We start from the raw sequence: 15,987 nt of genomic DNA on the forward strand, positions 1-15,987 counted from the left end.
TAACACACTTAAAATGGATCTTTCTGGGTAGTGTCTCTCATCTTGATTATCCACCTGTTTTGATAACAGTTATTGAAAAGATTATCTTTTTTCTGCTTAGTAGTATTTCTTTTGTGATAAATAAAATATCTGTATATGCATGGATCTCGATTTTTCTTTCTTTCTCTCTCTCTTTCAACTGTCACATTCCATTGGTCAATTTGTCTAACTTTGGAATAAAATTATTTATAAAACATCTAACTGTAGAGAAAGTCCAAACTTAAAACTTTACTAGATATTGCATAATAATAACTTGTATATCATTTCTTGCTCTCATAAGTCACTGACCAGCAAGGATACAGTGTGTCTGCCTTGGGTAAGGTAGGAGCTCTTGAGTTCAAAGATCTCTCTAATTTAAGCTAGATTCCTGACCCTTGACAGGGCCCGTTGCTGTAGGAAATTGGTGATGAGATTAATCTCTGTAAGGCCCTTTAAAGTTTCTTAAGTTCTTTCTACTCAATAAACCCAATGATAACTGTACTCTCTTCCTGTAGACGACAACAGAAACTACTTTAGAGCTAGAAATGAAAATGAGTGAAGGGGTACAAGTTATTTGTAGGGTTAGACTTTACAGATGCAAAATACATCTAAGAAGTCGACTCGTTCAAAGTCTGGCCTGCTTGTTTACATGTGCTGGTCTTTCCGCCATTGCTTTATTCCACAACCAGCTATCTTTTCTCAGCCCCAATATTTGCTTTGAACCGAGACTTTTCTCTTTAGCCGCCCACCTGTTTTCCCCGTGGCACCATGTCTGTGTTCTCTCTGGTCTCATTGTCCACCAGCAGCAGAGGCCAGCCTGTACTAAGTATTACAAGCATCCCACACCTTTAAAATGAGCTTTGCAAATCCCTGAGCACAAAATCAGGTGCTCTTGCACAATTAAGAGTGAATACCTGAGAAGCAGTTCCCCAGAAAGCTACATGGCAATCTTGCCATGGACTTCATAGTTCTGAACCCCGCTTCAGAAAACCTGCCTGAAATTCAAGGGTAGAGCTAAAATTCTAGTTCTAGGTTTGGAGTGGTCTCTTATGTAAGTAACCAGTTCACTTTGTTATTAATTAACGGCATAACAAGTTATGCTACAGTTCGGATGAGATTGTAAGGAATACCTAAACATATTTCCTTTCTTCTTGTGTAAATCTTGAAAAATATATAAGAAATCACTAGTTAATAAAAAAAAAAAAAGAAAAAAAACTATATAATTTAAATACCAGTCATAGAGCCGGGGGTGATGGCTCACGCCTGTAATCCCAGCACTCAGGAGGCTGAGGTGGGAGGATCGTTGGGAGTTCGAGACCAGCCTGGGCTACAAAGTGAGCTCGAGGCCAGCCTGAACTGCATAGTGAGACTCTGTCTCAAAAAAAGGCAAAAAGAAAGATAAATGAATACCAGTCATAACCTTACCACTTAGATGCTATTACTCTTATTATTTAGGTATATACTTCCAGGCTTTTAAACAATTAAATACATTTTTCATTTTAATTTTGAGGCAAGGTCTTGCCAAGTTCTTCAGGTTGGCCTTGAACTGGCAATCCTCCTGCCTCAGCTTACCAAGTAGGGATTACAGACATGTATCACCTTGCAGTGCTACGTTCAGGGTCTTAAAATGTTTTATTGGCTTCCATAGGAGGCCGACACTCGGCTGCCGTTGCTGCTGCCGCCATGTCTCTAGTGACCCTTGATGCAGAGGACCACCAGAACAGCTCTCCTTTAATAAAGAGCAATTACCTCCACCTCAGCTAAACCTGACTGATACACACAGAGCTGGCTGAGCTATTTCCTTTTCCTTTCAGTGGGCTCTAAGTAGTGTAAACAGGGCTGAGTGAGGTGCTGATGTATAATCTTTGAAGCCAGCTGACAGCCCTGTTTGCTCACATCAGTGTCTCTCACTAAATGGTTAAGCCCAGTGGGAAGGCAGAGTCACTGCTCCAGGAACATCAATGGGGTCCTGGGGCACAAAAGTTTACACATCAGAAACCAAAGCAGTCGCCTCCCAAACATTAAATGCCCTCTAAAGTGTAGCCTTTCACAAGTGCAATTGTGTTATGCAGATTGGGCTTTCTGCAGACCCTTCTCTCTGCATATTGCAAGGGTGTCCTCTGGCCTCCTGCTTAGCTCAGCTCACCCTGTGTAATTTTTGCCATTCTCACAGTCACTCATCTTCCAGTCACTCCCTTCTTCACTAAGTAATAAAATCCAGCAGGACCTGGATCATGTGACATTCGTCCCGTAAACCCTCATCCAAACCAGACTCAGGACACTGTGGCTGCCGTAATTATAAATATGTCTTAATGTCTTTATTCTCACTGTGGGTGCATCAGAGGTGGTAGATTGGAATTAACTCACCAGATTTCCAATAATGTTTCCATTGGGTTAAAAATATAAATTTCCCGGATCTCGAGGAGGACGGGGAAAGGGCTCCAGTACCCTGAGAAGTGCCAGCATATTTTGTGAGTATTCAATGCCAACATCGATGGGCAGCAGGAAATAGCCTTTGTCAACACTACCGTTAAGCGGGGGGGGGGGGGGGGGGGGGGGGAGAGGCAAAGATGTGCACGTGGGGTGTTGAGGAAAGCAGCCGTGGACCTCACCAAGGGGGCCCAGAGCTCACTGAGGAGGAATGCAGTGCGGGATCGCTGTGGTGCAGAATCCACGCCAGCACAAGATCCCAGACTGGTTCCCGAACAGACAGAAGGATGCGAAGGGCGGGAAATACAGCCAGGTTCTGAGCAATGGTCTGGACAGCAAACTCCGCAAAGACCTGGGGTGACCGAAGAAGATCACAGGCAGCTGCACCACTTCTGGGGCCTTCGATCTGGGGCCAGCACACCAAGGCCACTGGACGCCTTGGCCACACTGTGGGTGCATCAAGAAGAAATGAGTCTGCGGGCTTTCTCTGTTAATATATAGTTAATTATTCCACATAATTAGTTAAACTTATTAGTTTTTTTCTTACTTGAAGTCATAAAACTCTTCTGCATTATCTTTTAGAAGCTTTATTGTTTTGCCTTTTACATACAAGTCTGTAACACACTTAAAATGGATCTTTCTGGGTAGTGTCTTTCACCTGGATTATCCAACTGTTTTGGTAACAGTTACTGAAAAGATTTTTTTCTGCTTAGTAGTACTTCTTTTGTGATAAATAAAATATCTGTATATGCATGGATCTCGATTTTTCTCTCTCTCTCTCAATTGTTACATTCCATTCGTCAATTTGTCTAACTTTGGAACAAAATTATTTCTAAAACATTTAACTGTAGAGAAAGTCCAAACTTAAAACTTTACTAGATATTGCATAATAATAACTTGTATATCATTTCTTCGTCTCATAAGTCACTGACCAGCAAGGATGCGGGCTTTCTCTGTTAATATATAGTTTATATGCCTACAAAAAATAATAGTAAAATAAAATGCATTATCAATATTATATGTGTTTTTAATTTTCTGCTAGAAGTTCTATAAAGAGTAGATGTACATGGCTTTATATTTTCAATATCATTAAATGACTGTAAAATGTCCCTTGGAATCATAAAAATGTGAACAGTTTTCATTTTAGTAGATTGAAACTTATTTCTAATTTTATTGTGAAAAACATTTGTATAGAAATCTCCGTGAATGACTGCATATTTTACCTTGGGTAAAATTCGTATCTGCTAAAGGACTTGCATGCAGAATAAATAAACAACTCTTACAAATCAGCAAGAAGAAGAAAGCAAACGCAAGATTCAAATGGACAAAAATGTGAATAATTTACCAAAGATGATGTACTTACGTCAAATAAGCCATGAAAATATGTTCAACATTAGCCATTTGAGAAACACAAATTAAAAACAATGAGGTGATAGTGCACATTTACTAAAATGGCTGAAAACTTTAACAATATACAAAATCTTGGCAGTTGGGGCTGAGATTTAGCTCAGTGGCTTAAGCACCTGCCTGGAAAGCACGAGGTCGTGAGTTCGATCCCCGGCACCAAAAAGTCTTAGCAGCTGCTAGGTCTAAAATGATACAATGCCTTGGAAAAACAGTTTATCAGTGTTTTATAAAGATAAACTACCCTTACCACATAACCCCGAAATTCTCCTCTTAGAAATGAGATGAAATTCTACTCCTAACTAGCAGGACGTGGTCACACATGTCTATAATTGCACCCTCCAGAGGCTGAGGCAGGAGAATCACTGTAAGGGGCCAACTAGGGCTACACAGTGAGTTTGAGGACAGCCAGACCCTGTCTCAACTAACTAACAAACAAAGCAATCCAAAAATTCTGCTCCAAATAAAAGCGAAAATGTACCCAAAGACCTGTGTGTAAACAAATACGAACATTTCATTCATAAAAGCTCCAAGCTGAAACCACCACGAACGTCTACTAACTAGTGAGATGATAAACAACTGGCGTGCCTATATAATGCGTTATTCTCAGCAATAACAATGAATGAGCTACTGATGCGTACAACAAGGATACATCTCAAGAGCACTGTACTATGTGACTCCAGACCTAAAAGGTTATCCCGTGATTCGATTAATATGAAACTCTTGAAAAGGCAGAACTGTAGCACAGCTAGGTGGTTCCCAGGTGTGGGGAGTGAAGGCCACAGCTTGATTGAAGAAGAGTTTGAGGAAATTTTTGGAATGAAAGAAATGTTCTCTGTCTTTCCTGTGGTGGTAGCTTTATGACTAGACATTTATTTTAACAAATAAATCAAACTGAGCACCAAAAATGAGTGCAGTTTTAGTAGCTCCCACCCCCTCCTCCCCTTTTCACCTCAGTAAAGCTGATTTTAAAATAAGGAATGACTCTGAGATCTTTTATTTTTGGCTTGGACAGCTGACCTGAAGTAGAACTTGAGAACAGATTGGGGGAATTCAGAAAGAGAAATGGGACCAGAGGGGTGCAGAGGATGGTGTCAGGAAAACGGCTTCTGGCTTTGGAAGTGTTAATGAGGTTGAGTTAATGAGGGCATAAAAGAGGGAAGAGAGATATGTGAGTAGAAATGAGAGGGAAAACCCTAAGGCGGAAGGATGGAAAAGTGAGAACAAGAAATTGGGGGAAAGAATGACTTAGTTTATATATATCAGGGTGTGTGTGTGTGTATCTATATAAGGCAACGAGGCTATATTATCATTTCTCCTCAGGGGATATGCAAATTGAAACTCAGAAGGCCAGGCATGGTAGCTTACACCTATAATCCCAGCACTCGGGAGGCTGAGGCAGGAGAATTGCCATGAGTGTGAGGCCACCCTGGGCCACACAGTGAATTCAAAACCAGGCTGAACTAGATAACAAGGCCCTGTCTCCAGTGATGGGGGCGGGATCTCCAACTTGGCATTGGTTTAGAGGACAGGAAGAAGACAACAACTTCTTGGACTTTGAAGCGTGGGTTCTTCCTGAGTTAAGACATTCTGTGTCAGGTTTGTGGACAGCAACCATTATTTCTTGCAGTGGCTCAGAGAAGACAGTGGGAAGACTCCTAGGGCCAATCAAGACCCTCACAGAGTTGATGAATGGGGTGTCCAGGCTCCTACTTAAATACACACCCACAGAACTTCTTGGGTCCCTGCTCCGCTTCATAGATCACCGCACAGCTGGAGAGTGATAGAGAGGGGCCTGGACCCCGTCTCTCCGACTTGAAAGCTTTATTCTCAACCTCTGCACTCTGCTCCCTCCTGCCTTTATCTCCAGGATGAATATTACTGTGAAGATACAAAAAAATAACAGGGAAGGAGAGAAGGCTGGGGGAGACCCTCTACTGCCATTTCCAGGAGGAACCTCCAATTTGATTTGTGACGGGAGCACTTTTAGTGTGGGACTTTCCGGTCCTATCTCCCTTTCCTGTCCCTCATTCTCCCCAAGGCTGTTCATCCGAAGATGAGGTGGAAGGTCACTTGCACGGTCAGTGGTGCGCTGCTGAACGTCTAGCACCTGGTTTGGAGGAAGGAGTACTGACCGGAAGCCTTGCCAGTCTCCAAGGAGTAAACACTCCCACCAGAGTAGCTTCCAACGGTAGTCACCAGTTTGCAGAATTCCTGAAAAGGTGACATTCCATTTCAGCAATCTGTCACGCGCTGGCTCCGGCAACACCACCCTCATAGCATGGTTCTGTGGGTCAGGCTCCCCGCTATTCAGAGTCCCTGGAAGTCTGCCTACTTCGGGGGTGACTCCTCCACCCCTCCGCTGCTTCTACCTCTTCCTCAAAGGCATCAGATCTCTCCCTCGTCCTCTAAGGAGCTTAGGATTGTGAGAAGTATAGCCTTTCACAAAACAGAGGGAAAGAAGGAAGGAAGGAAGGAAGGAAGGAAGGAAGGAAGGAAGGAAGAGAGGAAATGTTCTCACAGTTTTGTTTTCTACCCTACAGCACAGATTTCATCTGAGGAAAGAACACAAGGCCTGACTACCTGCTTTGAAAAGCAGAAAAAGAAACTCTAATGTAGAAAGAACACTTATTCCCACTGCTGTGTCCTCCACAAGAGAATGAGGTATGGACATCTCTCCAGGTCATTAAAAAATTATTTTTGAGGCAGGTTCTTGTTAATAGCCCAGGCTGCCCTCAAGCTCCTGGTCCTGATGCCTCTCACACACTGGGATTTCTGGTGTCTATCACTGTGCCTAACTTCTCCAGGCTTTTGAAGACAGCTGAGTTTGGATTCTGAGCACATCCTTGGTCTCCTTCCCAAGTTCAGCCCTTCCTACATGCTCTGGCCCTTTCCTGCCTCAAGTGGCATCCTCGACCCAGGTCTGGGGGTCAGAGTAAAACCATGAGAGCACTGTGACTGGCATCCCCTCCGTGAAGACTGGAGTTTTTCCAAAGGAGGAGAGGGTACTGTTTCCAAAAAGCAGGAAGGATGCCATTGACAGATACATTTTGTCTTCTCACTTGGTTAATACTTTTTCAGGATACATAAAAGCCTTTCTCATACTTGCTAAAGTTCTGTTACAGCAAATCATTCCAAGGACTACAACCAGGTTGCAGCGACCCATGCCTAAATCAAAGTTGCTAGACTGCCATTCTGGTTTCACATCACTCAGGCTAAGAGATGCCCTCCCAGCCCTAAATCTGATCATTCTGAGTGGTCATCTCATCTTCTGTCGCCTACCCGTCTCCGTCTCACAAAGGCCTCGCAGCCACAGTTAACAGGCTAAGTCATGTTTTGTTATCCACTTTGGTTCCTAATTTCTTACATTCTATTAATGATCATTTTTACAGCAGGACTCTTTAACAGTATTGCCTACAGACTCCAACATCATGCATAACAGAAACAAGCCTTACCAACCTACCATCTTAACTTTTATGCTTTCAGATGGGGGAGTAATCACCTCTCATAACTCCACTCCTCCTAACCCCACGTTTAATTTTCAGAATTCTGCCTTACCATGGAAATGTTTCTACCTCAACATGGTCCTGATAGAATGATATGTCTAAATCAAAGGCACCTTTCCCTCTACCTCACCTGGGTCCTTAAATATGACAGTGCCATGTCTCCTCATAACATTTTGTCTCTTTGTTTTTCCAGTCTGACATACCATTCACCAGTGAAGTTGTCCTGGCCAAAACACCTGGCACCAGCGTCTACCTGGGCATTAACCTTCATCCCGTCAACTCCCCTAGGCTCCAGTACAGCGCCCTTTGCCAGCAGGAAGTAGTTAAAGAGAGAAATCTTCGCCCCTTTTCATAATAATAACCATAAGACAGGATATGAAAGGTTTGGCCCAGACAGGACACTGTAGCCAGGAAAGCCACAACCGGAAGCAGGAAGCCCCATCTTGCCCTGCCCCTAGGAAGTTACCTGTGACGCCATCTTCCCACCCCTGGGAATTTACATATGGCGCCAAACCTAGGACCAATGGGCTACCTGTGTATCCCTAATGCCCGCCTTAGGTTCCACCCCAAACCGAGGCTATTTACAGGCCCCCACGCCACATGTCCACCAGAGAGATCGCCGGACGCCAGCGGTGGGGTGCCGGTCATCTCTCTCCATGTTCTCAGAACAAAGGCCGCTTTTTATTTTATATTTCTCATCTTTTGTTAATATTTTTCATCTTTTGGAAATAACTCTATCATTTGTCTTGACCAAGGTTACCTGAGAAATTGGTGAATAAAATAGGAGGGGGGTGGTCTATATCACTGAGGAAGGGTCCACCAGCAACAACAGGTGGAAGCTGTTGAGGCCTCAGTGTGTCTAAGTCAGCCTGTATAAAAGGCATTTTAAGATTTAGGACTGGGACCTGCACAAAATAGGCCCTGTTTGTAATGTAAATGGCATAGGTTGACCATCAATACCCTGTCATAGAGATTGAGGACTTAATATAGCAGCCTGAATACTCAGGAAGAACTCTGTATATATGGCCTCCTGTCCACAAATATAGAGAATGTCTTACCTGAGACTTTAGTGCAACTTGGAATCTGAGACGGACACCCACAAAGGGGGCTGCTGGCCCTGAGTCTTCTCAGTTTTCAGCAGCGATTTTCTGTTGGTGACGAGTCTGGCAGTGTCGACATTTCTGTGAGGGCTATTACTTAGGATGACTTACCCACTCTCTGGTGGCTAGGACAGTCCAGTAGCCCTGGAGTAAGGTCTCAAAGAATGCCAAGATGGGGCATTTTGCTGCCCAATGTCTTCTGCTGCATTTGAGCGTGGTCCATGGAGAGGGCAGGCAGCTCCACCTTATGTAGGTTTACCTGTCTCTGAACTCCAAGTGTCACAAGTGTTAAAAATATTAAAAAACCATATTAAGGTCTCTATAAGGTTTGAAGGTCAAGTTTTGCCTTTTTGTTTGGGATTTGGACTATAGTAGAATTAAGTAAGTATGCAGGAATTTAATATTGGCATTTTAGATTAGAGAGCAGGCTTTATCTGGATGGCATATCGCTTTTTTTATAGGGTGACACGTGGAATTAACCAAAAAGGCTTTAATCTGCCCAAAAAGACTTTAATGGAAACATTTTTTAGTAAAGGTTTAGCAATCTTATGAATAAATCTATCAAAACTGATCTAATACTGTCAAATTCTGAACACATTTACTTTTAAAGTTGTTATTTGCAATAGTATGAACCAAGACAAATAAAATAAAACTTTGAAGAAAACCCTTGTCTTGAAATAGAGCTAGTGGTTCCCAGCAAAAAGGAATTTATAACCTTAGTTGTTAAACAGGAGATTGGTGAAGGCTTTGATTGATAAACAAGGCTGGTAAAATTATCAGGTGGCCAATAATCTTGATTAAATGGTTTGAGAATTGTAATAAAAAAGCATCTTTTGAGCAGAGCCAAATTGTAAAAAAAGTATGCCTGAGCAGAGCCGCTGAGCTGCTGTTTCGCGGCGCTCCGGCAGAGCACGCCCAGTGGGTGGGGCAAGCGCTGGGATGTAGCGCGCAGGGGCGGGCTCGGACTGCCCCCGGAAACGTGTAAGGTGGCAGCGGCGGCGACGACGGCGCATGGGGGAGGGAGGGGCTGGGACGGCGCATGGGGGAGGGTCTGGGAGGCGGCCCGACACAGCTCGCAAAGCTGGAACTGCTTGCAGGGCTCGAGGATTAGAAAGCCAATTTAGGAACACAGCTGGGTTTTGATTAGCCTCCTGGACCTCATGTCTGTGATCAGCTTTTTCTCGAACTGCTTGCCACAGCTGATTCCGTTCTTGTGAGATGAGAGAGGTATCTAGAATCACATAAACATCCTTAAAACGTAAATCATAACAATTAGTAATGAATTCAAATTGCCTGATATAATTCTGTGGGTCAACAGAAAAGCTACCTAATTTATGGACAGTCTGGGATAGATCAGAAAGGGAAAAAGGCACATGGATGTTAACAGGTCCCTTGGGGCCAGCTGGCTCCCGAAGCGGTAGCAGAGCCAGAGGAGATTCCAGAGCAGAGGGCCACTGAGCAGCCATCCTTCCGGTAGGCGCATGTGAGCAATCATCTGTAGAGCGGCTACAGAGCTGCTGCTGGTCACCCTGGGAAACACGAGCAGATGGCGTCTCACTGTGTGCCTTGCAGCCAGAGGACTGCTGTCGGCAGCACAATGAAGCGTCATGTGCACTGCAACAGGGCGGCTGTTGTAGTTCACAAGAGGAGCCACAAGGAGACGCCTGTTGACAGTGAGGGTCCTGGAAACATGGCGGCGCCTGGGAACATGGTGGCGCCCTGTCACGTGACCCGAAACATGGCGGCGCCCTGTTGCCATGTGGCCTTCCTGAACATGGCGGCGCCATGCCACGTGGCAGAGGGTTGCAACATGGCGACTGTTCCCCGCGCAAGCTGGAACAATCTCGCGGCCTGCTGGAAGGACATAGCGACCGAGACCTAGTATGGTGGGCGGGTGGTGAGAATGCTGTAGGGGATAGAGAATTCTCAGGAGAGGAAGTCAGAGACTGCGGGGAAGCGCTAACAGAGAGATCAGAGCCGCTGGGAGAGATATGGGTCCTTGGGGATGGAGGGGGAGAGGATTGAACATTGGGAGATAACTGCGACACAGAGGGATTAGAGCTGCTGGGAGAGTTATGGGTCCTGGAAGGTGGAGAGGGAGACGATCGCACAGCAGGAGGTATCTGCGATGGAGAGAGATTAGAGCTGCTGAGAGAATCAGGCATAGGGGAAGGAGAGAGTGGTCTGGCGGGAGGTAACGGCAGGGAACGAGTTTGGTGGTAGGCAGGCGGTGGCTGTGAAAACACCGGAGGGCAGGGCAGAAAAGTTTGCGGCGCGGTAGAGTTAGCTAAAAGTATCTCAGCGGGAGCACAAGACTTAATGAGAGATGGGCGTGTTCTCAGAATAAGAAAGGCTTGGACATAAGGGAGTTCTAATAACTTGTTGCCAGCTTGACAAAAATCATACAAGTTCCTGAGAATGCAGGGGTCAAATGTTCCTTGCTGAGGCCAAGGCTTGCCGATAAGCGGGTAGGTTGGCCAGACCTCCTGGCAGTAAAAAGTTAGTTGTTTAGTTTTTATGGTACCTTTAATTTTTAGAGTACGTAAATTGGAAATTAGGCATTGTAAAGGTGTCTTTTGGGAGTTAGAAAATACGTTCCCCATGACTGATTCAGGCAAGAAAAAAAAAACCGGAGGTCCAAAACAAGTCGTCACTTATTTGTGGTACCACGCGGCGGCTACGGTTCCAAAAACTCGTAAACTCCAGTCGTCACTGAGAGATTTACGAATGGAGTCTACGTGGGGTCAGTAACAGTTTTGCCCGTGAAAGCGCAAGGCTTTAAGGGAAGTGAGGCATTCTTTCAGTGTGGGCGGTCCCAAAAATCTCTGCTTTGGGCTATCCGAACCCAAAGAACGTGAGAGATTTTGTGGGCGCAGGTTTGCCCAGAAAGAACCCTGCCCTGGGCGGTCCTAAGGACGTGAAAATGCACAGACCCACGCAGACGGGGAGAACATTCCACTGGGGCTGCCCAGTGCGAAAAGTTCCCCGGGGAGTGCTCACCTGAAATCAGTCTGGCCGATGCGGAGTGCAGGCGGCTGGCGACAGGAACATCTCGGGAGAGGAAAAAGCTCAGGATTAATCCAGGATGTTATCTGGTTATCGGCTAGGAGACTCTGGGTATGTGGCCCAAGAGTCAGTTGCCTGCCGATTGAGTCACGGCACCAAATGATAGAGTTATTTCCAAAAGATGAAAAATATTAACAAAAGATGAGAAGTATAAAATAAAAAGCGGCCTTTATTCTGAGAACACGGAGAGAGATGACCAGCACCCCCCACCGCTGGCGTCCAGCGATCTCTCCGGCGGACACGTGGCGTGGGGGCCTGTAAATAGCCTCGGTTTGGGGTGGAACCTAAGGCGGGCATTAGGGATACACAGGTAGCCCATTGGTCCTAGGTTTGGCACCATATGTAAATTCCCAGGGGCGGGAAGATGGCGTCACAGGTAACTTCCTAGGGGCAGGGCAAGATGGGGCTTCCTGCTTCCGGTTGTGGCTTTCCTGGCTACAGTGTCCTGTCTGGGCCAAAACCTTTCAGCCATGAGGACCAAAAGTATCCATCACAGAACCTCAGATACAAATGAGTGCACAGGACACAAGCATATGCTTTTAAAATCCAAACCAGAGTAAAGCCTAACAGGTTGGGACAAGGGCATTTCAGTGTGGAATGTGACTGAGAGCCTTCTCTGGGGCTCGCATCAGGACAGGAGACGGGCTATCCAGTCCGCTGCAATAGTGTGTCCAGCGCTGCACCCAGCGCCATCCCTGTGCACACTCCCTTTATCAACATCAGTGATTTATTTCCTGGAACTCAGGCAGAACTGAGCCTGGCTGGGCTCCCCCTGACCTTCCTGTGCTATCTACCTGCACCTTGCACTGGAGCCTTGCAGCCATCATGCTTGAGCCCAGTCAATAGCCAGGCACCTTGGTACAAGGTGAGCTGGGCCCCTCCAGGTATGGATTCAAATCATGGCAGGGTTAATGTTTTTGTTTTGTTTTGTTTTTTGCTGGATACCTTGGAATCCCTGGGGCTTGTCTATAGCGCCCCCTGCTGCCCATTCATATTAACCTTGCATTTTAGAGATCGCTAATCAATTTTGTTGGTGAAGCCTTGTCACCTCCAGGGTGACGCAGTGAAATCAAGGAAGAGTTATAAGGCAGCTTTGGTGAGCTTAAAAAAGGGCAGTAAAGATTCAGTGGGCCATTACTATAAAGCCAAGATCCAGAAGACAGAACTGAGCCTCTCTCATCCCCCAAATTTGCCTTCTCTGGTGGCCTTTTAGCTTCACCCTGTTTCTGACAGAAGTCAATCTCTGATGCATTCCAGCCTCGCTATTATACGGGAGTCTGTGGCTAAAACAAGGCCCTGTGACTAGAACATAGCACCTCAAGTGGCTCATGGTTCATAAAGGGAGCTAGGCAAATCTGATTGTGTTATAAGTGCTACTATACTTAGACCTCATGCCTGTCTTTAATCCTCACAATCCTAAAAGACTATACAGATGAGAAAGCAAAGACAGAGACAGGCTGTACACTTTCACAAGAGCACACAGTATCTATAAAGCCAATAATGACATAAACTCCAAAATCTGCACTGTTCTTAGGGAACACCCACAAGGGGAAGGAAAGGAATGTGAAGATGATTTTAGTAAGTTTAATATATAGTTGCCCTCTCCTCCTGATAAAAGCAGCCACTTTTTAGCCAAGAACCTCTCCATGACAAACAATGTACCCATTCTTTCTTCCCGAGTCAAAGAACATGTTCTGAAATTCTGGCCAACCAATTCTGTCCCTCCAGGGACAGGCCAAGAGCTGGGCACGTGCCCCCAGTTGGGTCAATCATTACTTTCTCCTAATTTTTATAAGGCGAGACTGGGAGAAAGAAGCGTTACAATCTCCTAAGGCCACCAAACTGCCCGTGAGTGTGTAGTTCCCTGGGACCATACTGTTCCTTAGCAGGAGAGAATGAGACCATCTTATAGAAGAAGCCACAATACATACATGCATATGGAGAAAGATAGTGAGTGCAAGTAGCATCATTTGAATGTTGGGGCTCAGCAATTTCTGAGGCTGATCCCATCTAGTTGTTTTATTTTTTTTCCCTGGCCTGGGATTGAACCCAGGGCCATCACACTAACTATATCCCTAGCCTCTGCTTTATTTTGTTTTTTGTTTCATTGAAACAGTATCTTGCTAAGTGACTAAATTGTCCAGGCTGGGGTCTAATTTGCAATCCTCCTGCCTCAGTCTTTCAGAATTCTGGGATTACAGGTGTGCTCCATCATACCTGGCCACTCTATTCTTACATGAGGTAGTACATGGCCTTTATTATTATTATTATTATTATTATTATTATTATTAGGTACCAGGGATCGAACTTATGACCTTGTGCTTGCCAGGCAGGTGCTTACACCTCCAAGCTAAATCCCCACCCCTCATGGTCTTTTAATTGAAGTTAGTTTAGGTTGTTTTCCTTTTTCATAAAGCCAAGAGTCCTGAGAGGCACAATACGGAACCAAAAAAGTCTTCACAGATGAGGTGGACCAGGAAAGAAGGGATTTGCCAGGAAGACTGGACAAGAAGCAAACAGAAGCTGAGGAAAAGCTGTAAGCAGCTCGTATGACCAAAGCTGTTCTGGATAGAGGGGGCAGGACAGAGGGAAGAGAGCCATAGCCAGGAAGGCCTTTTGTGCTAAGACTTTTTGTTTTGTTTTTTAGTTTTTTGAGACAGGGTCTCAGTATGTGATTCAGGTTGGCCTCCAGCTTGTAATCCTCCTGCTTCAACCCAGTCACCCAAGGTCTGGGATTACAAGCATGCACCACCATGCCTGGCCCAGGACTTGATGTTTATCTAAGGCCAGTGGGGAAAGAGCTTAAAGCAGTCCTATGATGTGCTCAAACTGGTGTTTCACAAGGTCACTCATGAGAACAGATCTGAGGCAGTGCAAAAGTCACCAGGTGCTACGTGACCCAGGTAAGAGATCAGGGTAGAAAATGGCTCCCTAGTTCTTAGTTAGGTCTTTGGCTAGAGGAGGACAGGGACATAAAGTTCCATTTCTGGTCATATGGAGGTCAAATGCAAGTTAGAGACATTTAACAGGAATTGTCCAGTGAGCATATTAAAAGACATGCCTAAATTGGAGATTTTTTTTGGAGTCATCAATTCAACTATATACCCAGTGCTACTAGGACAAAGTATCCTGTGAATAAAAATGTAGTCTTACCTATGCTCCTCTGGAATCACACAGTTAAGAAACTAAACCAATCAAGAGTCACAGCAGTACCGAGAGACAGTAAGATAGCATTATGGAAGAGCAGGGAACTGGATGTGGGGCTCCAAGCCAGTACAATCTTGAGTGTGCTCGCGTCAGACTGTCCACTCATTCTGGAAAGCTTCCTTGTCTCATTGCCCAGCGCCTCACCCTGGCCGGCTACAGCGTGGCCTGGGGCTTTGGTGCTTGGGAAACTCCACCAGGCCCTTCTGTTCTCAGCTAGTGCCTTTCATCCCACTTTCCTGGAGCCCTTCCTGGCATCTGCCCTTTAATTGTCAGCTCCAGGTCACTGACATGAGCATTTATGAGGACTTATGATTATCCCTGAATCATAAATAAAGGCAACAAAGCCTCAGTTTAAAGGGTAGGCCAGTATTGTTTCACGAGACCAGAGATCTGGCTTTAAACTGAGCCAGAAATACCTAATGTTCTGTCCTTTTCTGGAACTACAAGTTGCTGTGCCTTTCTGTTATACCTGTTTTTCTTTCCACTTCACATCTCTAACCTGGAAATTCTGTTTATCTTCAAGGGCCTTGAGGTCATGCAGCTTTATCCCATCTACTCCAGGCCTGCTGCCCGTGCCACTTAATGTTTTTCCTCAGAATACTCTTGAGGTGCTAGATTACTCAGATTTTTACATTGTATGTCATTCCTTTTCATAAAGGAAGTTTATGAAGTTTCATAAAGTCGTTAAAGTGAACTCCCATATTTTTGCCTAGACAAAGGTTTTGTATATAGTTTTGTCTTTCTAGGCAAGGGCATCTCTCTTCAAAGACTGGGGGATGTTCACATTGCCATTGGGGTGCTGACTGCATAGACCTGTGAAGAAAGGATGGTATTATCCTGCAAGCCTAGGCATCAAAAATACATCCTTCTTAGAAGGCACTCACATGCCCTGAAGGAGACTGGCATGAAGTTATTCTAAATCAAGTTTATACATAAAATGAAAATTCAGGCAGCCTGGGGATGTCTGGATGAATGAAGTTGGTAAATCCTCTTGGCAAAACACAGGGATTTAACTGGACAAAATTATTTAAAAAACAATAAAAAATCTGGTTTCAGAAAATTGACAGAAGTAGAAAAAATTGAGAAATGTTTATTATTGATAATCCATTTAGACCTTTGGGTATGAAGAGTGGGAGATTACACCTGAATTATTTACCTATAGTTGTGTAGTGAACGATTCCAAATCACAAGAGCTTAAAATAATAAGCATTGTCTCACAGTGTCTGTGCCCTAGAAATTCAGGAGTGGCTTTAGAA

The 15,987-nt window shown here is 44.9% G+C and overlaps 1 pseudogene; it reads left to right on the forward strand.

Moving 5' to 3' along the window:
* Positions 1-973: 973 nt before the first annotated feature.
* Positions 974-2,942, forward strand: LOC134471543 (small ribosomal subunit protein uS13-like; annotated as a pseudogene).
* Positions 2,943-15,987: the final 13,045 nt, after the last annotated feature.

The sequence above is a fragment of the Cavia porcellus genome, unplaced genomic scaffold (assembly GCF_034190915.1).
Source record: "Cavia porcellus strain 051 isolate PalLab524CR breed Dunkin Hartley unplaced genomic scaffold, mCavPor4.1 scaffold_18, whole genome shotgun sequence".
In the NCBI taxonomy this organism is placed as follows: domain Eukaryota; kingdom Metazoa; phylum Chordata; class Mammalia; order Rodentia; family Caviidae; genus Cavia; species Cavia porcellus.